The following is a 22,810-nucleotide window of genomic DNA, read 5'->3' as shown; positions in this document are numbered from 1 at the left end:
AGAATATTACTACTTGCAAAGTTACACTGGAAATATATATTTGTTTTAGCGTTACTTGGTGTTAATATTGTTAATTTTCGACATCTTTTGATATAGAAAGAAATTCTAACAGTACCATTTGCAAACTACATTGTTTTCAGAGGCATCGCAAGTACAATTTCATGTTTAAAACACCTAAATATAGTTTTTTTGGTTGAAAAGCGCCAAAAAACGACAGTTGTCGTTACCTATGTATGCGGTATACAGTCTCGCTCTTACTATACCGTTGTTTATGACGTTTCATGACCATCATGAGCAATCGATCGCATTGTACGGTAACGATTAATTGTCGGGCTGTCGTATATCAGTAACGATTGCCATAACTGCTGTAATGGTGTCATCGAGGCAGCATCGCTATACACTACAGTACCGCTGACCACCGTGTCACCATCGCCACCGACCCGCGCGATTGTAGTGGCATACGTCACTCATTTTATTAAATATTCTAATTGCCTCCAAACTGTTCCGAACTGCTTGGATCAGCTCGGAACAGTTTTGCTCTTTCCGTGTGCATCCGGCCTAAAGGCGGGTGTCGTTGGGCTGTCCACCGTGCAGAGGGATTCAACGCGTCCATCATCGAGCGTGCGACACCCGTAAACTCGTTACACGATGGGGTGCCGGAGAACGTGCGTTGATGAATTATCGCCAAACTCCATAGTGCCTTCTTTTTCTTACCTTCCCTCCCACATCGCTACAGTCTTCCTATGCGACGTCTTCTACTGAGAACCACATTTTTTACGTACGTCGTTGATTCGTCAACTACTGTATCGTCGACAGTGACATATTGCGGCTTTGTATAATTACACGCTGTTTATGCCGTTATCAAAAATACATAATTTACACTTAGGATGATGCCGGCCGGTGCTATATCTCAGTCACCACATACACTGATATAACTGACTATACGTATATTGTGTGTACGTCACCGATTACCGGTATAGCACACACACACACACACCGTCGCCTACCACAAACACAAACCGAATTTAGATATTATTATATATTTTACTTTCCGCCGCTTTACTATATACTTATGTAGTTATTTATTTCCCTATGATTTAGTATTATCGTACTGTTTTATATTGTAAATTTGGTATTTTATTTTTTAATTTATTACCTAAACAAGGCTTTATAGCTTATCATACTGTCGTAATCTCTAGCGATACCAAAAAACCACCTGAAGCAAATATTGAAATATCAAACATCTGTAGTGTGTGTTGAACCGTGTGCCCATGTGCATATACGTGTCATCGTGTCTGTCTCCGCAAAATAAATAAATTATTAAGTTATATACCATACAGAACCACGGTAGAAGAATTGGTCAGCAGCAATCACAATCAAATGTTAGTGGGTAATTGGCTGGGTAACAGTATCCATTTGATTTGCAATATAAGCATTACACAACTATTAATAGTTACAAAAAAAACATTGCAAAACTCACTTGACGTCACGTAATACTGTAGGATGGCGGTGTATCGAAACCGTACGTATATACACTATAAGCAGCTAGTGGTACTTAACGGTGTTACGTGGACTTGGTATAAGTGATTCACCAAAATTTTATGCTGCCTCGATGACACCATTACAGCAGTTATGGCAATCGTCACTGATTTAAGACAACTCGACAATTAATCGTTACGGAGTAATGCGACCGACTGCTTGATGGTGACGAAACGTTGCATTGCGCGCACAAATGTAACGACAAACTGTTGAGAAGTTGCTTGCGGCGATCGAACAACCGGCGAAAAGGCTGGACAACAATGATAAAAATATTAAAAACGTACTGAATCGTTTAGGACTGAGATGTCTCACCTAGAGATATTGTAAAAGTAAAAAATAGAAATAAATCAAAATATCATGTGAAATATGGGATTACGGAAACACACGAATAATGGATAACATGTTTTTGCGGTGGCACGACGGTACTGAACGATATCCAAATAATATATATAATATATTATATTATTATATACATTCTGACTGTGGTTGTGGCCTCACCGATCGGTAATTTGATTGGTAGTAATGCCGTTGACCACCGCAACGCTGACCTGTGAGCAATTTTAGCAGCCTTCGTAACATGCTACTATCACTGTAATATTTCGTACTTTAGTCGGGCGGCAACTAAACCGCGCTTTCACCACCATGTTGCTAAAGTCTTTAGGTGGCCGAATAAAGTGCGTGGTTACTTAAAATGGTATAATAAACTTACTTATTGCAGTGGCGCCATTTGTACCGAGCAGGTGCATAATGTTCTCGATTAACGGTATACTACGACAAGTGTCAACTTCAAGTGCAGATAGTATAAAAAATTCAATTAGACGTTGTAATATGAGAGGAAGGTCCGACGGACCCTTGTACAGGTTCCACGTTTTTAGAGTCATCGCGTGTACGCTTCCGTCTTAAAAATACGTAAATTTAGATTTTTAGGTGAAAACGTCAAAAAATGAACAGGGGCTGTGGGCGGGCCGTAATATAAAAAAATCTCTCGAATATTTCGTGTTTTTTTGAGCGTAAACCGTTTTAGCGACCCGTCCGACGATGCGTGTAAAGTTTCAGAGTCGAAAAATAAATCCTTCACCACGAAACTTGCTAACCATTATTTTTCAAAAAAGTGGTTTTTACCGTACTTAGGTGGTTTTTTATATAAACATATGGTCCCACTGTCCCTTGTATGGCCGTAGTATAAACAAAAAATCTAGATTACTTACCACTCTTCGAAGTTTGCGGTGATGATTCATGTACTAGGCAAATCTTTCATGGATACTGTTCGTCAAAAACCCGTTGAATATTAGGTTAATGTCAATGGCCGAGCTCTCTGCCGGTACGATCAATTGAACTGAATCTTTGACTGGATACCGCCGAACGTCCTCAAATTCTTTACTATTAATTTGTTAGATCGACTTGTCGCTGGCAGTGAATTTCATTATCGTACAAATCCACAATATTGTGTACAAAATTAAACGTTTTCTGTGTTTTAATTAATAAAATAAGTGTTCTGTTATATGCTATCATTAGTATATACGTTTGTGTATGGATAAATATAATTTGTTTAATATTACTGTTGACCGTATTAACATTATTATTGTAAAATAAAAATTAAGTTTATTTCTGAGAAATAAGTTTATCAAAAACATTTATAAAGTTTATTTGTCCGCAAAACCATTTTTACTTATTTTCATAATTTTATTATTATAAGAATCGGGTATATAAGCGTAGACGTCTACAAACATGTTGTTTAGTTAAATACTTCACTCACGATATACATTATTAGTATTAATATTTAATACTTATATAATACAATACAAGACATTAATAGTATAAAAACTCTGCCCACTGGTGTCCCAAAGCAAAAAACGAATTATATGTGATGTGTGGTTGATTTAAAAATAATATTATAATATGGTGAATTGATAGATCTCCGTAAATGTGAATTTTATATTACATTTGAGGTTTGTACAATTTATTTAAATGAAAAGATAAAACCAAAATAATCAGTAATCACATAATCATCTACGTCATTCCATATTATTTTAATTAATTAAAAATCGTCGGTAATTTTTCGAAATTAAAATACTTTGCTAAATAAACAAACAACGACGTAAAAACATTGGTGTTGTCGTGATGTTACATTTACGTTGCCAATCAATCGATCGAAAATAGCTCCCAAATGATATAATAATATTATATTATACTAGCATACCCGTCTCAGCTCCGCCCATGAAACTTATATAACTTATATAACTTGATAATTAAATAACTAATTCCATACTTACATTTTAGTATAAGGGAAACATATATATCAGAAAACTTTTCCCATCGAATGGTTTTTGCTTACTAAACCTAAGATAATAAAATTGTTGAAATCGTAACATGGTACAGAAAGTATTTTAAGTCTCGGAACAATTATTCATATCTACTGGCTGATAAAACACATACAGAAGAAAAAGGTCAGGTTTCAGGTAGCTGGAAACCCGCAGACCGTCATAATAATACATTTAGGTATACAATTTTTATGTTTTTTTAGTTAATAATAACTAATTATTTATTTACATTATTGGACTAAATTTATGCCTAAAACCTTCAGTGTGATGTCCTCTTTAAAAAATTTAAATAAAACTGCACGAAGATTGAATAGTTTCGGAGTTTATCCCGAACATACAACCAAACGCTATCGTTTTATATATTAAGTATAGATATTTATTATTCTACAGTCCTTGGGAATATCCGACGTACGAACGCGTATAATATATTAAACTTACTGACTACAACAGTACTACAAAAGTTAAATTTGTTAAGTTAATAAATTTTGGTATTCTTAGTGTTATAGGACACGAGACAAGCACGGACGGTGGTGTTCGGTATGTTTGCCCAAGTACGTTTTCCCACCACTAGCGGACAGACGGGTCCATATTATTTTTCTATACTTCTTACAACAATCGTTGATGTGATAACATACACTACACCTGTGAAATGATAATGTTGAATAGTGATTGATAAACGGGTTCTAAATTAATCGTTGTGACCTTACAAGAATTTCCCCGCATCTTATTTGATAGTTGTAAGCCAGTGTTTGAAAGGTGACAAAACGTTACAATATATATTTTTTCATTTTTAATGTTTAAATATTGAACATGATGGTTATTATAATGAATCGTATATTCGTGTGTAATATTAATAGTTTGTAATTTTGCCGGTCTAATATTCCAAAACAAATGAATATCAATTATCCATGAGACTATGAATATTATTTTTGAAATAATTACAGTAGGTATCTACTAAATAATATTTTTAATTAAAGTAAATATTTTAATTGAACTAAATGTAAATTTTAGATATTTGAACTTTTATTTAGTGATTTAGAGAAAATGAACGATTGGACACACCTAACTCTTTATAAAAAAAGCCTATCTAGAAAAAATTAATAATAATGTTGCACGTACGTCTGCAGATATATAATTATTATGAACATTTACAATGAATTTATTATTTTATGATAACAATTTAGCATAAAATATTTAAACGTTAAGGGTTTGGGTTTTAAGTGAAGCTCTAAGAAAATATTTTTAAACTTAAAATTTAAATAATATCCAAGTAGTTAATTAATAATTAATTATCATGTTCAATAAATAAGTTATATAATTAATTTTGCACGTGATTTATTTAGTTTACAGGTGTCAATAATAAAAGAGGTAAAGTAAATAATTAGATTACATAAGGTAAGTCTTAAACTTAAAATGTATTGAGTGTAATATAAGGTATAACATGCAATTGTTTGAATATATAAGAAAAAAACGCCGCAATTATTTACGTATTTGTGTTAAGTGAAAAGTAAGAAATCGAGCATTGTGCACAGTTCCAGGTCACTGGGTACTTCGCCAATTATCAAAGGCAAATTTGGAATAAGTTAAACGTGGTCCGGGCATTGGATACAGTGCCCAATTTAAGTTGACAACAGTAGGTTAAACATTGAATATATTAAAAATTAAAAAAAAATCTTACCGGGTACTTGAATAAATAATCTTAAAAAAATCTAAAATAAACCCTATATAAAATATTTTCATGACAGTTTTATTAAAACTATTGTGATTATTATATTCTACAATTAATATGTACTATAATATACGAAATTTTCGTTATCTAGTCTATGCTCCTCGTATTGGACAGGAACGACGGGTGGTAATGCGATGAGCTCAAGCGCTTACTGTCGAATCGTCTACTGACGAGTGACGACTATGTCGATCGAGGACAGACGGCGGTGATCAAGTGGATGGATGACATATATACAATGTGGGCATCAACGGAAACTGTCGCAAATATTCACGAACAAACTCATTTCCAGCTCAACGAGTTCGAGCACTGCGACAACTGCAGCCACGACCATTTCCGAAGAAACATCTTCACTGTTCTCATCGTAACGGCTGCGTCGCGTTCCGTTATCGTCCAAGCTCAACGGGTAAAGATCTGTCAGCTTCTTCGTAGTCGACAAGCTGGCTTCAGAGCGGAAACCAAATATATTTGTGCCGGAAATACCAGACCATCCGTAATACAGACAGCGATTAGAATAGCAGCGACTACGATTGCGCTGTTCTACGCGCCTTTGTCCAGTTCTTAATTTTTTTTAGCTCGATGACCTGTCTCGTCGATGTATACCGTTTACCGTCTGGATTCCGTTCCTCCCGCGACAGAATTTGTTTAAATTTACCGTATAACTGAATTATAGGTCAGTGACGGTTTCGGTTTTCTACACCGAGTTTGGTACCAGGTACTTATAAAACATGCAATAAATGATGCACGTACGTGTCTTAACATTTTTAAATTTATTCTTCGAACACATTATAATTAATTAAAAACAATATAATAATAATAATATAATAACAATATATTTAATTTATTTTAATTTTATCTTTTAATATCGATAAAACAGATTTGTGTGAAGGGCAACCCGATGTGTTGATGGCGTAATATTTTGTCACTATGTAATATTGTCCGATCACGGCCGATCGATTGTGACTAGTGATTACTTGGCTTGGAACAGTACTGGAACTAGCTGTGCGGTGAAAATGGACTGTAATTCATATAGTTTTTATGAGACACAGAATGGAAGGTGAATATGGAATATAGAAAATATTATAAACAATAAACCGAAATAAAAAAAATGTATCGAGAATAGCGGGATTGATTAACAATCCCGATAGTTTAATCAAAATAATAATAAGTAGTCGTGATACGATGTAATGATAATGAATAATGAAAATTATTCAAAACTAAATGATAATAAAAATGTACAATAATATGATAATATACTTAAAAGGTTAGGTTAGTAATTATCTTATATCAATATTATGGGTACAAAAATGTACAGCAAACCATTGGTGCAAATAAGTCTAAAATGTTAAAAACTTAAAACTTTAATATTTGTTAATAATTCTGTTACAATTTACAATATTACGTCATATTGCATATTATAATGGTACACCGCCCGGACACCAATTAATTCTCGTTGTATAATTATTTGTTTAAAATTTGTTAAATTTGTATCATTTAAGTTTTTACTTTTAATATTAACAATTTTTTGATTATTATTATTTATACCACATATTGTACAATTCGACATATTATATATTATTATTCAGCATACTAATATTGTTAACATTTTTTACCAGGACACATTTTTTTGAATATTTATACCATTATTATTTATTTAGAACATGATATTAAAACCACATATACTTTAGTTATATATTTTTTCCCGGGCCCATTTTACCGAGATAAGGTCATTTGGAACCCAATTTACCAATCCCAGAACTAGACTCATTTTTAAAAAAAAGTAAAGATCGATCTACACTTGAGTTCAAATACAGTGCAGTTCTATATAATATTATATCATAACACAGTTTCTTATAATTTTATTAAATAATATAAACTTGTAACGTACATTATATTATAGAAAATTAAAAAATATTAAAAATACAAATTAGTATGCTAATGATTTTATTTTAAGCGGAATGCAAAATAATAGTGTTTTACAAAGTTTAAATTAACATTATTTTTTGGACAATTGCTTTTAACCCAATTGCAATTCCATCATTTTACATATTTTTACCCAAGTGCAATTCCACCGTTTTATTTAGGTAAAAAGTGCAATTCGTCTATCCCTAATACTATAAAAACGCTAATCAGCCAAACAAGAAAAAAGCTAGTATAAAGTATAACATTATGTAATAGAGTGGTAACGACCAAAAACGACAATACATAACGATATAACGAGTGGTAATTAATCAACAAAAATGACTTATCTTTAACGCGGAGCTCAGGCTCATGGCTCGACCATGGGCAGAAACAGAAATAGATTTGATGTAGAACTGTAGATAGCTGATGGCAGATGGATTTTCGAGGGGAAATGGCCCCGAAAACACGTGAAACAGCACTTTTTACTATCACGAGTTGAGGAAAGTGGGTGCGTAGTCAGTACGAATAAGTGCCCACGGTTATAAGTCACAGACACTTTCATCAAGTAAGATTACGGCTAATACAACCGAAAATGGTTGGCAAAGCTTGAGCATAACACATTAACAACATATGGCGGCGAGACTCGCGGTGGCGGAGCGAAACCAGTCAGAACTGAGAGGCTGTGAGGGATGGAACATATATAAATACATATAAATTTAATGAGTTTAATTATAATAATAAATATAAGTGTTCAATTTGATTAGATTAAAAGAATATTAAGATGCTAGAGTTAGGTTAGGTACTTAAAATAGTTCGGTTTGTTTACTTATTGATTTTATAAGAAATTTTATTTTAATTACCTTGCTTTTAACATCTAAAATAATTATGTTTTTAATTATTATTAAAAATATTAGATGTTGTGAAGAAAGTTTATTTAATAGCAATGAATTAGATTTGGTGTCAATTATATATTTATAAGTAATATACTTAAAACCGGTCGTCGCAAAGGTTTTATTGACTATATAAGATTTAAAACCGAATTCGCCTTTGCAAATTAATTATATTGATTATTATTTTTTTTTTTAATTAAAGTTAAAATTCCATAACTAATTTAAATGATTGCTTTTATTTTTTAATGATAATTTTACAAGTAGGTACACAGTTAGTGACTAGTGTTAATTATAATGAAATAAAAAAAATTTTAACTGAGCTTTAAATAATTATTATATACTTTTTTTATACATTTTACATTTTTTAGAGCATTCTCCTCAGACTTTAGGATAAAGCAAATTGGGAAAATATTGTTGGAATGTAAATTAAGTACCTAAGTATAATATATAAATTATTATTTATACTTTTTTTTTCAATATGTTGTCATGAATATTGTGAAGCGAAGATTATATCGGTATACAAATATTGATAATTCATAGGCACAACTTTTTATATACATTTTAATTTAGAATTTTGATTAGTATTCACTAATTTCCTTGAAAAATATTTTCTTACTGCCAAAAAAAATTCATTTATTGATGATTTAATTAAACAAATAAAAGAATTTTTTACTAGCCATACAATAAAAATATATCATATTATTACTCTCGAATAAATGTGTAAATTTGTTAATAGACAATGGGCGCAAGTGTTTTTTATTAGTATTTAGATTTTTGGACTTGTATTCATTATCAACATAGTTAAATCTTTGGTATATAAAGTGGCCAGATTAAAGTATTCCAGATCGGTCAACCGTACTTTTGGTAGCATATTTTGACTAAAGTTCAATTTTTACAATGCTACTAGTATAATACTATAGTTTTGTATCAGTAAACGAAGAACTAATTCAACGTAAATTGATATTTATTTATTTTATTTATATTATATTACTTAATTAATTTTAGATCAAAACCATTTTGGTGTTAAGTTATTAACTTCAATCTTCTATAACCATCATTATTTGTAATTGTAATATTATTTTTTGATCAATAAAATATTTACAATGTAAAGCAGTTACTATAAATATCTATTTATGACTTTTTTTAACTATGTAACTATGTTTACAGATCCATTAAGAAGCTTTATAAGGAATGCGAAAACTATTGGAATGTCTTATAAGTTATTGGTGTTATAATTTATATTACATATATCGGAAAAATAATATAAAATTTATTCTATACGTATAAAATAATATGTACTTTTAATCAATATCACTGTATTAAATCTAAATTAATAAACTGTTATTTTTATTTTTAGAAGAAGATTGGGAAAGTCCAACAGTATTTTGTCATAAATACGCAAATCATAAAATAACATTAGGTAAGTATGAACAATTGTTATGCTGTCACAAATACACACATCACAATTCAATTGAATTTTGTAAACTTGTTGTTTTCAGATTTAGAAAGTATAGAAAATTAAGGATAAGGATTGAGTGTTTTTTTTAAATAAAATAGTAAACGTTTTTTTTTATTTTACTTAGATATGTTTTTTGGATGAATACAAAAACTATTTTTCTTAATCAATTACACGTAATTGGTTTCGTGTATAAGTGTCATGCTATTTAATATTTATTGAATTTTGTTACTACAGCGACTAAATATACATCATTCTTGCCAGTGATCTAAACATTAATTTAAAATCTATTGGTGGCAAAAAATGTATACGGTTTATGGTTTATACCCAAAAGCATATCTATGATTCCTCGATGTTTCTTATAAGATAAATTTATTATCTAGTATTTATTATTTTTTATTTCCATAAAAATTGAGATGTATCTAGTCTGATTATTATGTCTTAATGCACTTATTGTTGATATTCTTTTAATAATATTAAATACCTATATTGTATATAAAAATTTAGTACTTTTTTATTACATTGCTATACAATGAAAATTATTAATAAATAAATACATTAAGATTACTAAAACGTTTAGCCCGTGTAGCACAACAATAATAATAATACGAGTATAATGCTTATTATTATGGTGAACTAATATAATACTACTATATCAATTATAATATAGATAATAAAATATTGTATTAAATTGTCAAATCATTAATGGGATTATATATACTTATTAGTAGTCAGTTATCTCAAAAAAAGTCGGTATGTAGGTAGCATCCTGACAAGTAAGAGCTATTACATTCATATTTTTCAAAAAATACGTACACAACAAGTCAACAACTATTAGAGTATAAGTATTACAGGAACACTTTTGCAAATGACTTGTATATAATTTGTGATCAGCAAGTAACATACGAATGCAAACCATATAAGTATAAATGTAATAACGACATTTAAATATTTTAAACTGACTTCGCGGTACTGGTTTTGCCGCCTTATATTAACCTATATTTGATTTATCTCGGTGAAGGTGGTCGTGGATCTGCATCCATACATTCATCATTTAATATTTATATGTAAATGTTATTTATTAGTTTGTTACCATATTTGTCTACGCTTGTTCGGAAACAGTTCAACACGATTCCAAATAATTTTGGTTGTTTTAACTTTTGATTTAGCTGTTTCGGTATACATCATAAACAAAATAAAATCCTATACATTTTTGAAAAAATAATACATTTGTTTTTCTATCATTACTATGGGGTATTATTGTATTCAGTCAGTAGTTACCGTCCAACGTATATATTATTAAATTCAAATAACATTGTGTTGTTCTCCTATATTCATATCAGGCTATAGTTGACAGAGTGTTTGAAATTCTATATTCTTTACGAATATAGAATTGCGTCGTTCTCAATCTCAATTTAAGATTTGTACATCACTCCTTCTACTAAAAAATTAAAATAATATGTAACATGCAAATTATACTATTATCAAGATTGCAAGTTGTAAGTTCGTAATTCTCGGTCCCTTCATATTATAATGGAATTATCGAGTGTATAATTAAAACACTATATAATGATATACCATTAAAATCATAGACTTATAAAATAGTCTATAGTACTTGGACCACTATTTTAAATGCATTCTTGCAGGGTCTAATGAACTTGTGATGTAAATACACGTATACTTTATATGCTTATTTTTTTATTTTGGGAGCAATAAATTGTAATTTTTATTAAAATATTATATTATCTTGTCATAGGGGAATCCAAAAATTACATAATAATTTATATTTACATTATGTTATGTATAATATTACAGCGCCACAGCACATTGATATATTGTGCAATACCGATTAGATTTTGTTCAAATCATACAGCCACTGGTCACGTCGATATATATATATATATATATTACTACTTGGCTGTAAATTGCAACGGGCACGCTCAATTATACGTGCGTTTTGACCTGTACGTTCGGGCACAGCGAACAGCTGATGTATATAATTTTCGACGACGGCGAATGTACGTGTAAATTACTGCGGACAGGACTCTGTAGTCTGCAGACAGCAACCGCACAGGTTCTAATACTGTGTAACAATCGTCCTGTTGTCTGTCGGTAATACTGTCCGTATCCGGTCGCCGTCGATGTCACGTACCTGCACCATCACCACCGTACACCCGGAAACAGCGGCTGAGTCGACACTGCTGACATTTTTATTCCAAGTAACTCAACCCGTACCATCATTGTCATCAATACGTCGTTGCTAACGTAGTCATCACTATTGGGTCCGAGTCGTGGTGAACGTGTTAATCAATAGCCGCTGTATGGTCCGTCACGATGCGATAGCTACTGTGTAGCGTCATGGCAATCCAAACGGCTTCAAGTGTACATCGACACTGTTTTTCTAATGTACTTATGTGTGACCAATAAAATAATAATCGTAACGATTATTACGACTGCATATCACACACGTGCGTCGTTACATTCCAAACGTCAATAACGATTGTTAACCGCGTTAGGTAATCGTTAGTTTATCATATTGATTACATTTTTGTTTTATATTTGTACTATATTATGGCGGTATCGAAACCGTACGTATATACACTACGAACAGTGGTTCTTAACCGGTGTTCCGTGGACTTTGAATAAGTGTTCCGTCAACATTATAAAATCAGTCAGAAAAAATATTAGTATTTATAACCAATGGTATTATTAATTCACCATTTTTTTGCAAATAAAAGTTTACCTATGTTAGTATGTTACTAATAAGTAATAATATAAACAACATGATATATAATAAGTTTCATATAGTTTATTTTTTATTTTTTTATTTAAATAAAGGTTATAATAAATAACATAGGTACATGACATATTTATTTTAACAATTAATATTATTATTATTATTATAAAATTTAATTATCATTTTTATTATATTTTTAAATTTTTATACGATCAATTTTCTTCAATATTCATTCAATAACTATTTTTTCGTTGTAGTTAATACGGATCAACGCAATGGGAAAACTGTCCTGGTGTATAATTTAAACAATTTCATTTGTTGGGGTCTATGACTCATGACTCTATGAGATACTGAGAAACGACATATTTTTTTTAAATATAATAAATATTATATCAAGTCTAATTATTTAAGTTAAAAAAAATTATAATAGGATTTTTAATAAGTTATTGGAACATGAGAATTTAAATTTTATCTAATGTACTACGTAAATGGAATTTTGAAAACTGAATGGGTGAGTCATAAGTGTTTAAAAATTTTTGAATGTATAAACTATATAGATTTTAAATTTTATTTAAAAGATTGTAGAATTGTTGATATGAGGACAGTAACAAGCTCAATTAAATATCGATCGGAAATAACTCACAAATGATACAATAATATTATATTTTACTAGCATACCCGTCTCGGCACCGCCCAAGAAACTTATTTAACTTATATAACTTGATAATTAAATAACTAATTCCATACTTACATTTTAGTATAAGGGAAACATATATATCAGAAAACGATTCCCATCGAGTTGTTTTTGCTTACTAAATCTAAGATAATAAATTTGTTGAAATCAGAACTAGGTTCAACAATTAGTATTGAGAACCTTCGAGAAGATTACTACTTGTAAGAATACACCGGGAAGGCTGAGTAAAATAAGCAACCAGATATAGGTACTAAAGAGCGATACCACAATCTTAAAAATGTTGTCAAGGCTAAATAGTAAATATGGATTGGATGTTATATTAGTTGGTAATGAAGGTGGGTTTGCACCAAATATTCTTAACAGCAAAGAACGTTTGCGTTTAATTTAAACAGCTATTAAAAACGCTAGATATATGGGAAAAATTAAAATTGAAATGGTCGTTACTGCTTCTGAGTTTTACGTGTAAAGCAATTTATTTTGTTTAAATTTATATATAATAACTTTAATTATGTATAATATGATTTTTTGTATGAATTTCATTAACTTTATTAATAATTGCGGTTATGGAAAGTACGATTTGGATTTCAATAAAAAGTCAGATAGTAAATACAAAAGACAAATAATCTCAACTGAAGCTTTAACAAACATTTAAAAAGAAATCAATAAAGAATTTACAATAGTATTAATTATTGAAGATCCAATTTATGAAGAAGGAAGAATTGAGTAGCATGGAATAATTTTACTGCATCCACTGACATCCAAGTATATTTACCATTAATAACATTTTTTTAATATTATATCGTTCTTAGTCTCTGCATAAATGTATTTGAATCTGTATTTAAATATTAAAAATAACTACTATGATATAACTTCATTTTTGTTTACTAAAAAAATTGGCAACGCCGCACCCAATTTCACGCGCAATCTTACGCCTTTGAATAGTCAAACTCATGTGCTTTGTTATTCTGGCATCACGCGCAATCGTATACCTAATAGGCTAAAAGATAAAACGTGCGCAATCGTACTCCGCCGCTAAAACCGTAGTAGCGTGCATAAAGGATCGTCGGACATTATTATTATATCAATAAAATCACGAATTTCCAAAAATTTAACACTCAAGTCCACTAAAAACCACTTTTTTGAAATACAACTCTAGTTTATGCAAGTTTTTGCGGCGAATGATTTGTTTTTAAACTCCGAAACTTTACTCGTGTCGTTAGATGAGTGATAGATACATTTTGCCGCAAAAAAACCGTTAATGAAAACAAAAAAACGATAAATTTTATTTCGAGTTATCGAGGGCATAATGTTATTGCTTTTAAGTGTTATGGTAGTTTCAAGGAGTTTTTAACGTAGTTCGAGATAACGAAAAATATTGACGTTCGATATAATAAGAATCTACTGTATATTAATAATACATTATGTGTATAACATTACTCGGCTTGTTCGGCAGATTGTACAGATAATTTTAATAAATTTAATAATCATACATAAAGCAACACAATAATGATGATATATATATATAATGTCTAATCGAAGTATCTAACCATACTATCTGCAGCTGATTTAACGTTTGCTGAACGGATATTTCTAGTCGAAGGTCTTTTGAATAAAAATATTATATAATCATGATTTGTTTGAAGATTTAAATCGTTTAATGTTTAATAAGTATTTAAAAAATAACTATCGTGTCACATGTAAACCATATTTTAGGAAATTACAATTTTATTGTGATTTGCATTATTGCAGACAGCAGCCACTAATAGGTGGTCATAATAATAATACGGTAAACGAACACGTTTTACTATCCATTGTTAGAGTTGTATACCGCGGACGCTTTGTACAGTATGAATAAACCGGAAAATATATTTTACAAGATAAGATGACACAGTAGAGCATAACATTTGCACTCCTAAATACTCGTATACTATGAACCAAAACTAAACTACAATAAGCTAAATCTTAAATTATTTAATATGGTAATGATTAAAACATTTTAAGAATAAATAAATCAAATATTCGTTGAAAGTGTTCGAAAGTAATTCGTACACGTAAACTTACTACAAACCCTTATGGACCGGTGAGTTATAAGTTATAGTAAATAATATATTATTTTATAATATAACATAAGAAATTAGAATATTAAATTATTAAAATTATATATGCATATATAAGTACTTGTATAAAATGTATATATATCTATGTTTATATAAATGCATAGCCGCCCGACGATGTACAATTCGTTTTGGTGTTCCCATTGCTTTTCCATCATCGCCTATATTATATCGATCGGTTGTGCGTAGGCCGCCGGTGACACATCATTTACGTTGTCAATACCGCCATGTAATATGCACTTTTTCCTGACGACGCCTCAAGCCTAAATCACACGTCATAACAGTGCTAACTCGGATCGGTTCACTCGTTTATTCTGTGAAACGATGTCAGTGATGTAATTTAATGTCACTGTGATATTTTGATATATAATAAATATATATACATCGTCGTCACTGCCACAGTTAGGATATATATATATATATATATAATATACATGGATCTCGTTCAGTACCGTCATGCCACCGGAACTAGACGTCGTCACTGCAACACTCAAAAACATGTTGACCATTGGTTGTGAGTACCCGTAATCCCATATCACTTGATATTTGATTTATTTATATTTTTTTACTTCATACCATTTGCGATTTCGATCGGTTTCTTTATCGGTCGCCCTAATATCCGGCTTCCTCGCCGGTTGTTCCATTGCCGCATACCAACTTCTGTACCCTTTGTCGTTACCTATGTATGGGCAATGCAGTATCGCTCTTACTACACCATTGTTTATGACGTTTCGTGACCATCATAAGCAGTCGGTCGCATTTTTCCGTAACGATTAATTGTCGAGCTCTCGCCGTAAATCAGTAACAATAACCATATGCGCTATTAGTGTCGTTGCGGCAGTATCGTCTTCCACTTCGGTCCCACTCGACGTCGGTCCACACGATTGTAAACGCGTCCATAATCGACACCCGTGAACCCGTTATACGTCGTGGTGCCGGAGAATGTGCGTTGGTGATTTATCGCCAAACTCCGTACTGCCTCCTCATTTTCGTACCCCCGACCCCGCATGGCTACAGTGGTCCTATGCGACGTCTTCGACTGAGAACCACAATTTTACGTAGGTCGTCGGTTCGGCAAATACTGTATCGTCGACAGCGACATATTGCGTCTTTGTACAACTGTACAACTGTACGTAGCTTACGCCGTTATCGAAAAATACCATAATTTACACTTAGGATGATGCCGGCCGGTGCTATATCTCAGTCACCACATACACTGATACTATTCGAACTTTTTCAAATAGTTAATTTATTAAATCAGATTGATTTAACCTAATAACTTGTATTAATCTTATAGGTAAGAATATTGTTATCTAGAGTATTTATTAGACTTTAATTTTAATTTAAATTTTTACACCAATTATGACCATTATACATTTATGATATTTCACATGGACTGCAATTAGTATTCTGCGTTTTATACATACTAAATAGTACTAACAGTAGGGTTTTTCGTTATTCGATTGTTGAAATCTGTAATTCATTCTTAACAATTTAGAAATAATTGAAAATGTCTATTAATCAAAGATTGTTATCAAGAGTACAGTATTCGGTTGTTGAAACAGTTTTATAACACTAATCGATTAATTGAAATAATTAAACAGCCATTCTACTCCTAAATTATAGGTATGTGTATAATGAATATTTGTTAATTGAGATCTACATGGGTAATCTATTTTATAGATAAACACATATTTTATCAACAAAAATTATGCTTTTATTATTTTATTAACATCTTCTTATAAGTTTTTACTGTTTTGAATAAAAACATTATTATTATCATTTTTATTTTATACTCAAAACTTCTGGAGCAGAATATTTTCTAAAATAAAATTTGAAAAAAAATAATAGTTTTATTCCTGTTCTTATGCTCAATATTTTTTTCCAAAATATATAACCAATTAAAATTCTGTTTACAAACACTGAAAAAAAATCAAAATATACGTACTAATATACGATCAACCTTGCCTGCATATAACTAAATAGTAGATAAATACATTATTATATATATATTTAATAAATTAATAACTACTAATCCGCTTAGTATTGAATTAATAAATTATACTTACCATTATGACTATAAAATAAGCTTATAGTTTATACGCGATTATTCTTATCAAGTTATCTTATTTTTAAACAGTTACAGAATTTGTTTGATAAACCTACCTCAAATGGTATCAAACATTACGCCTTGCCAAAGACTGTGGTCAACGTATGAATTATCCCGTCAGGTAAAATCAATATCTATAAACCGTAATAATTATTTTAAACAATTGTTATATACTATATTTATGTGTGCTATTTAAATCAGTTGTTGTGTTCCTACGATTCGATATTATCACGATCAAATTAGAAGACAATATGTACAATGCAAACTTAAGAAAACCGTAACATTTACATAAATTAGTTTTAAAAAAGAAAAAATCACAATTCTAGTTAACTTATAATAATTCATAACATTATATAGTAACGTATATTTTTTATTATAATTGCAATAATGTAGTTCGTATAAAACTATAAACGTGTATGAAATAAATAGTTAATACCTATTAATAAAAATCTTGATAAACGTGTTTTGACTTGTGAGTACGTTACTTATAATTTTATTATAACAATCTCAATTATAAATGTTGAGGATGATGTCAAGAATATAGTCAAGAGTCGAAACTCAAGAGATCTGTATGTTGTTACGTGTATTATATGTGTGTAATGTGTAATAAATTTATGAATAATGAATTCTTTCTGCACATGAAATATTTTTTTATGTTCAACAATACGACTTACAATTACACAATATATATATATATATTATTATATATTGGAATATATTACACAATATTGGCTTATTTCAATATAATAACGCATAATTGTTGTTTAAGAATAATTAATAATACTTTGTTAAAGCTAACTAAATTGACTTAGGTGTAAACAATTAATAATATATAATGGTCGTTAATATGATAAAGTCGGATAGTTGGTCTCTTTGAGGTAATGAAATGACCAAGTAGTAGGTATGATGTTTTCATATTTTTTACCAATAAATAAGTTTTAGAATTCTTTTTGCACGTGATTTGTATATTCCGCTATTTACAGGTGTCAATAGTAAAAAGATATAAAGTAAATAATTGAATTAGATGAGGTAAGTTTTATACTAAAAATGTATTAAGTGGTGTATAGGTGTATATTAAGTTAATATAAGGTATACTATGCAATTTTTTGAACATATAAGTAAAAAAAAAAAAAATTTGAATAATTATATTATATTTGACGGTTGCATTATATTATACCTATGCATTTTTAAATGAAAGGATAAAAAAATAAATAATCACAAAATCATCTACGTTACATTGGCGTGCCCAGGAATTTTCGGTGGGGATGATATATATATTTTAAGAAAATACCGGATTTAATGAAATAAAAATATAAGTCATATAAAAAAAAACATTAAATTCTTAATTATAATTAAATTAACTCAAAAAAAAAAAAATTGATGTGTGTATTACTTTTTTTAATTAAAATTAATAATTAAATATATTTTCAAATTATGTTCATTAAAATTAAATCTTTTGGTACCTAAAATATGTTTGTACAATCAAAAAGTACATTCTATTTCTACTACACTAGTTATTAGTACATATTAAAAAAACTCAATAATTTAGGTCTTATATCTAAATAAATATCTGCATAGAAAAATACAGCAATAACCATGTTTCCGACCTTTTAATAATAGGTTTTAAAAAAAATGTTCCTTTTTAAAATTAAATACGTAGGCAGGAATGAGAGAACATAAAGTATATAAATATAATAAATATAATTTATAAGCAATAACTTATTACTAATAATCAATAGCAATGACTTAATAACTAGTAACAACTCTAATGTCTAATAATTTGTTTTCCGAAAGTCAGAATAAAAGTAGCCAATGTGCGGAGATAACCCCCATGATAACTAGATAACCTAACCTAATATACATATTAGGTTAAGAAATTCAAAATCGTCGGTGATTTTTCGAAATTAAAATATTGTGCTAAATAAACAAACAACAACGATATCAAAACATTCGCATTGTCATGATGTTATATTTTCGTAGCCAATCAATCGATCTGAAATCGCTCACAGATGATATAAAATAATGATATTAATAATAAAATATTATTGTACAGTCCTTGGGAATTACCGACGTACGAACGCGAATAATATATTAAACTCACTGACATTACATAACTACCTAAGTTTAAGTTTGTTAAGTCAATTTAGGTATTATTAATGTCATTTAAAATATTTACATGTTCAATCGAAAGCAATGAAATATTATAATTACAAAATAAAACACCTAAAAGTACAGTACAACAATTATTATCGTCGTTTTAAAACATTATTTCTATATACTGGCCGATTAGATTGATAAACGTAGGTACTTGTTGGCTAGCAATACAAACAACTCAATAACCGTCGTATTATTCAAAATTCTCGGCGACGAGGTTCATTTGCATTTCAATAGTTCTAGACGTTTTACATCATTTGTTTCTCTCCATAAAGTTACATTTTAATATTATACACGAAATGGCTCTTTACACAGTACTCTGTTTTATAAATTTTAATTTATGACGGCTTTGGCATCATCCCCGGAGATGATGTATCTATTCAATTGGTACATGTTATAAATATTATTCAAAAAATGATGCGACTACGAGTAGAGAACAACAGAGGTAGATTTGACACACACACGTCGTCCGAAGATATTATTGTAGAAGTCTTACAAAATGGCACGAGTCAGCCTGAAGACGTCGTTATTAATACACCAGAGATTGACACAGTGAAGTTGGTCAACAAAGAAATTGGTCAACTGCCACTGGTTCAATACGTCGTAGTAAGTGATGACGTGGACCGCCCGGTGGTGATAGAGGAGTTGGGTAAGGAGGTGCATGTTTTGGCGAGTACCCGTTGAAGGCGTTTCGCGTCTACGTAGGAGCGGATCAAACGCTCCGCTCTACGCTTGTGTTGCTGCGTGCGTTAGAAGTACAAAATGCCCGATTTTCAAGGGCAAGGTTGAGTAAGTTAACATTTTCCGGGTAAACAGTGCCCATTTTGATTTGAGCACTGTAGGTTAAGTATTGAATATATTAAAAATATGTAAAAAATCTTACAGTGTACTTTAATAATATTAAAAAAAATCTAAAATAGACGCTATATAGAATATTTTCATGACAGTTAAAATACTACTATTATGATTATTATATTCTACAGACATTATGTACTATTATAACACACGAAATTGCCGTTGTCTAGTCTAGGCAAACGCTTTCCGTATTGGACAGGGACAACGGGTGGTGACGGCGATGGGTTCCCTAGCTCACTGTCGCATCGTTTACTGACGAGTGACGACTATGTCGCACGAGGACAGACGGCGGTGATCACGTGGATGGATGACATATATAAAATGTGAGCTTCAACGGAAACTGTTGCAAATATTCATGAACAAACTCATTTCCAGCTCAACGAGTTCGAGCACTGCGACAACTGCAGCCACGACGATTGCCGAGGAAGCATCTTCACTGTTCTCATCGCAACGGCTGCGTCGCGATCCGTCGTCGTCCACGCTCAATGGGTAAAGATCTATCCGATTCTCCGTAGTTGACCAGTCGGCTCCAGAGCGGAAACCAAATACATTCACACCGGAAATACCAGACCATCCGGAATACAGCCGGCGATTGGAACTGCAGCGATTACGATTGTGCTGTTCTACGCGCCGTTGTCCAGTTCGAACATATATTATTGACTCGATGACCTGTCTCGTCGATGTATACCGATGGATCCTGTTCCTCTCGCGGAAGCGTATGTTTACATCCACCGTATACAACTGAATTATAGGTCACATCGTAGTTGAAATCAGTAATGAATCGGACAGTGTTTCTACACCGAGTTTGGAACCAGGTGCTTATAAGACATATAATAAATGTTGCGTGTACGTGTCTTAACATTTTTAAATTTATTATTCGTACACATTATAATTAATTAAAAACAAAATACAAATAATAATAATAATAATAACATTATATTTAATTTATTTTAATTTTATCTATAAATATCGCTAAAATAGATTTGTGTGAGGGGAAACCCGGTGTGATGAGCTGTATTGGGTCGATGCGGTAATAGTATATGTCACCAGGTAATATTGTCGGCTGACAGTCGATCGATTGTGGCTATAGTGGTTACTGCTCTTCTTGAATCAGTTTTGGCATTAGCTGTGCGGTGATAGTGGACTGTAATTCATATAGTTTTTATGAGACACGGAATGGAAGGAGAATATGGAGTACAGAAAATATTATAAATAGTATACCGAAATAAGAATTGTATCGAGAATACAAACAATTCCGACAGTAAAAACAAAATATTAATAAGTAGTCGTGATACGATGTAATGATAATGAATAATGAAAAATATTCAAAACTTAATGATAATAACAATTTACAATATTATGATAATATATTTAAAAGGTTAGGTTAGTGATTATATTATATCAATATTAAGGGTAAGGTCGATTTGTGTCATACTTTATAGTAATCGTTAGTTAATCATATGGACTCCATTTTTATTGTGTATTTGCAAACTTCTTGGTGGTGACAGATGTATTGTGTACGCGAAATTGTTGAAGTGTATCACGAGGCCATAAAACTATTTCGGGTCTGTGTTTTGAAAAATAGGAACCGTTGTTAATTTACAATTTTTAATGTTAAAAAAAGTCATGGAAAACCTTTAGAAGTTATAAATAAGAACAATAATCGAAGATTATACTTACTACTAAGATTATGTTTTAAGTACAATAAATATATTTTGAAAAATGTTGGTGATTAATAAATATTTCATTGTTTTATTTTTATATATTTTATTAAAATTTAATACGCATGGTACGATTTGTCGTATGGCGTACTTGTCATACGATTGATTTTACAGAAGTTCAAACTTCATCTCATCGTACTACACATTGTTCAACAATACACTATCATACACGTTACGATAATCGTATCAAACTATCAAACAAAGTTGTACAATATGTCGTATGATTAATTATATTGTGAATGGGTCGCTTAAGACTCAATAGAATTTTATTCATAATTATTTTTTAACTTATAACATATATTCATGAATTATGATACGATACGAATAATATGATAATTATTATTAATTACATATTTACGTACATACTATTTTTGTTATTAACTATGCACGACCTACCTAGTGTAGTTTACAACGGTGGCTGTTTGAGTTGTTAAAACTCAAGTAGCAAACTTCAAAATTACCTATTTACCCACTTTTACAGTTAATGATAATATAGATAGACATATTTTTTACTTGTATGATCAATCTTCTGTTATGAATTATGATTAAACCATTTAAACCTGTTAATCTCGTCTTGATTGAGTCTATAGC

The sequence above is a fragment of the Rhopalosiphum maidis genome, chromosome 1 (assembly GCF_003676215.2).
Source record: "Rhopalosiphum maidis isolate BTI-1 chromosome 1, ASM367621v3, whole genome shotgun sequence".
Taxonomy (NCBI): Eukaryota; Metazoa; Arthropoda; class Insecta; order Hemiptera; family Aphididae; genus Rhopalosiphum; species Rhopalosiphum maidis.
Note: the sequence above shows the minus strand (reverse complement) of the source record.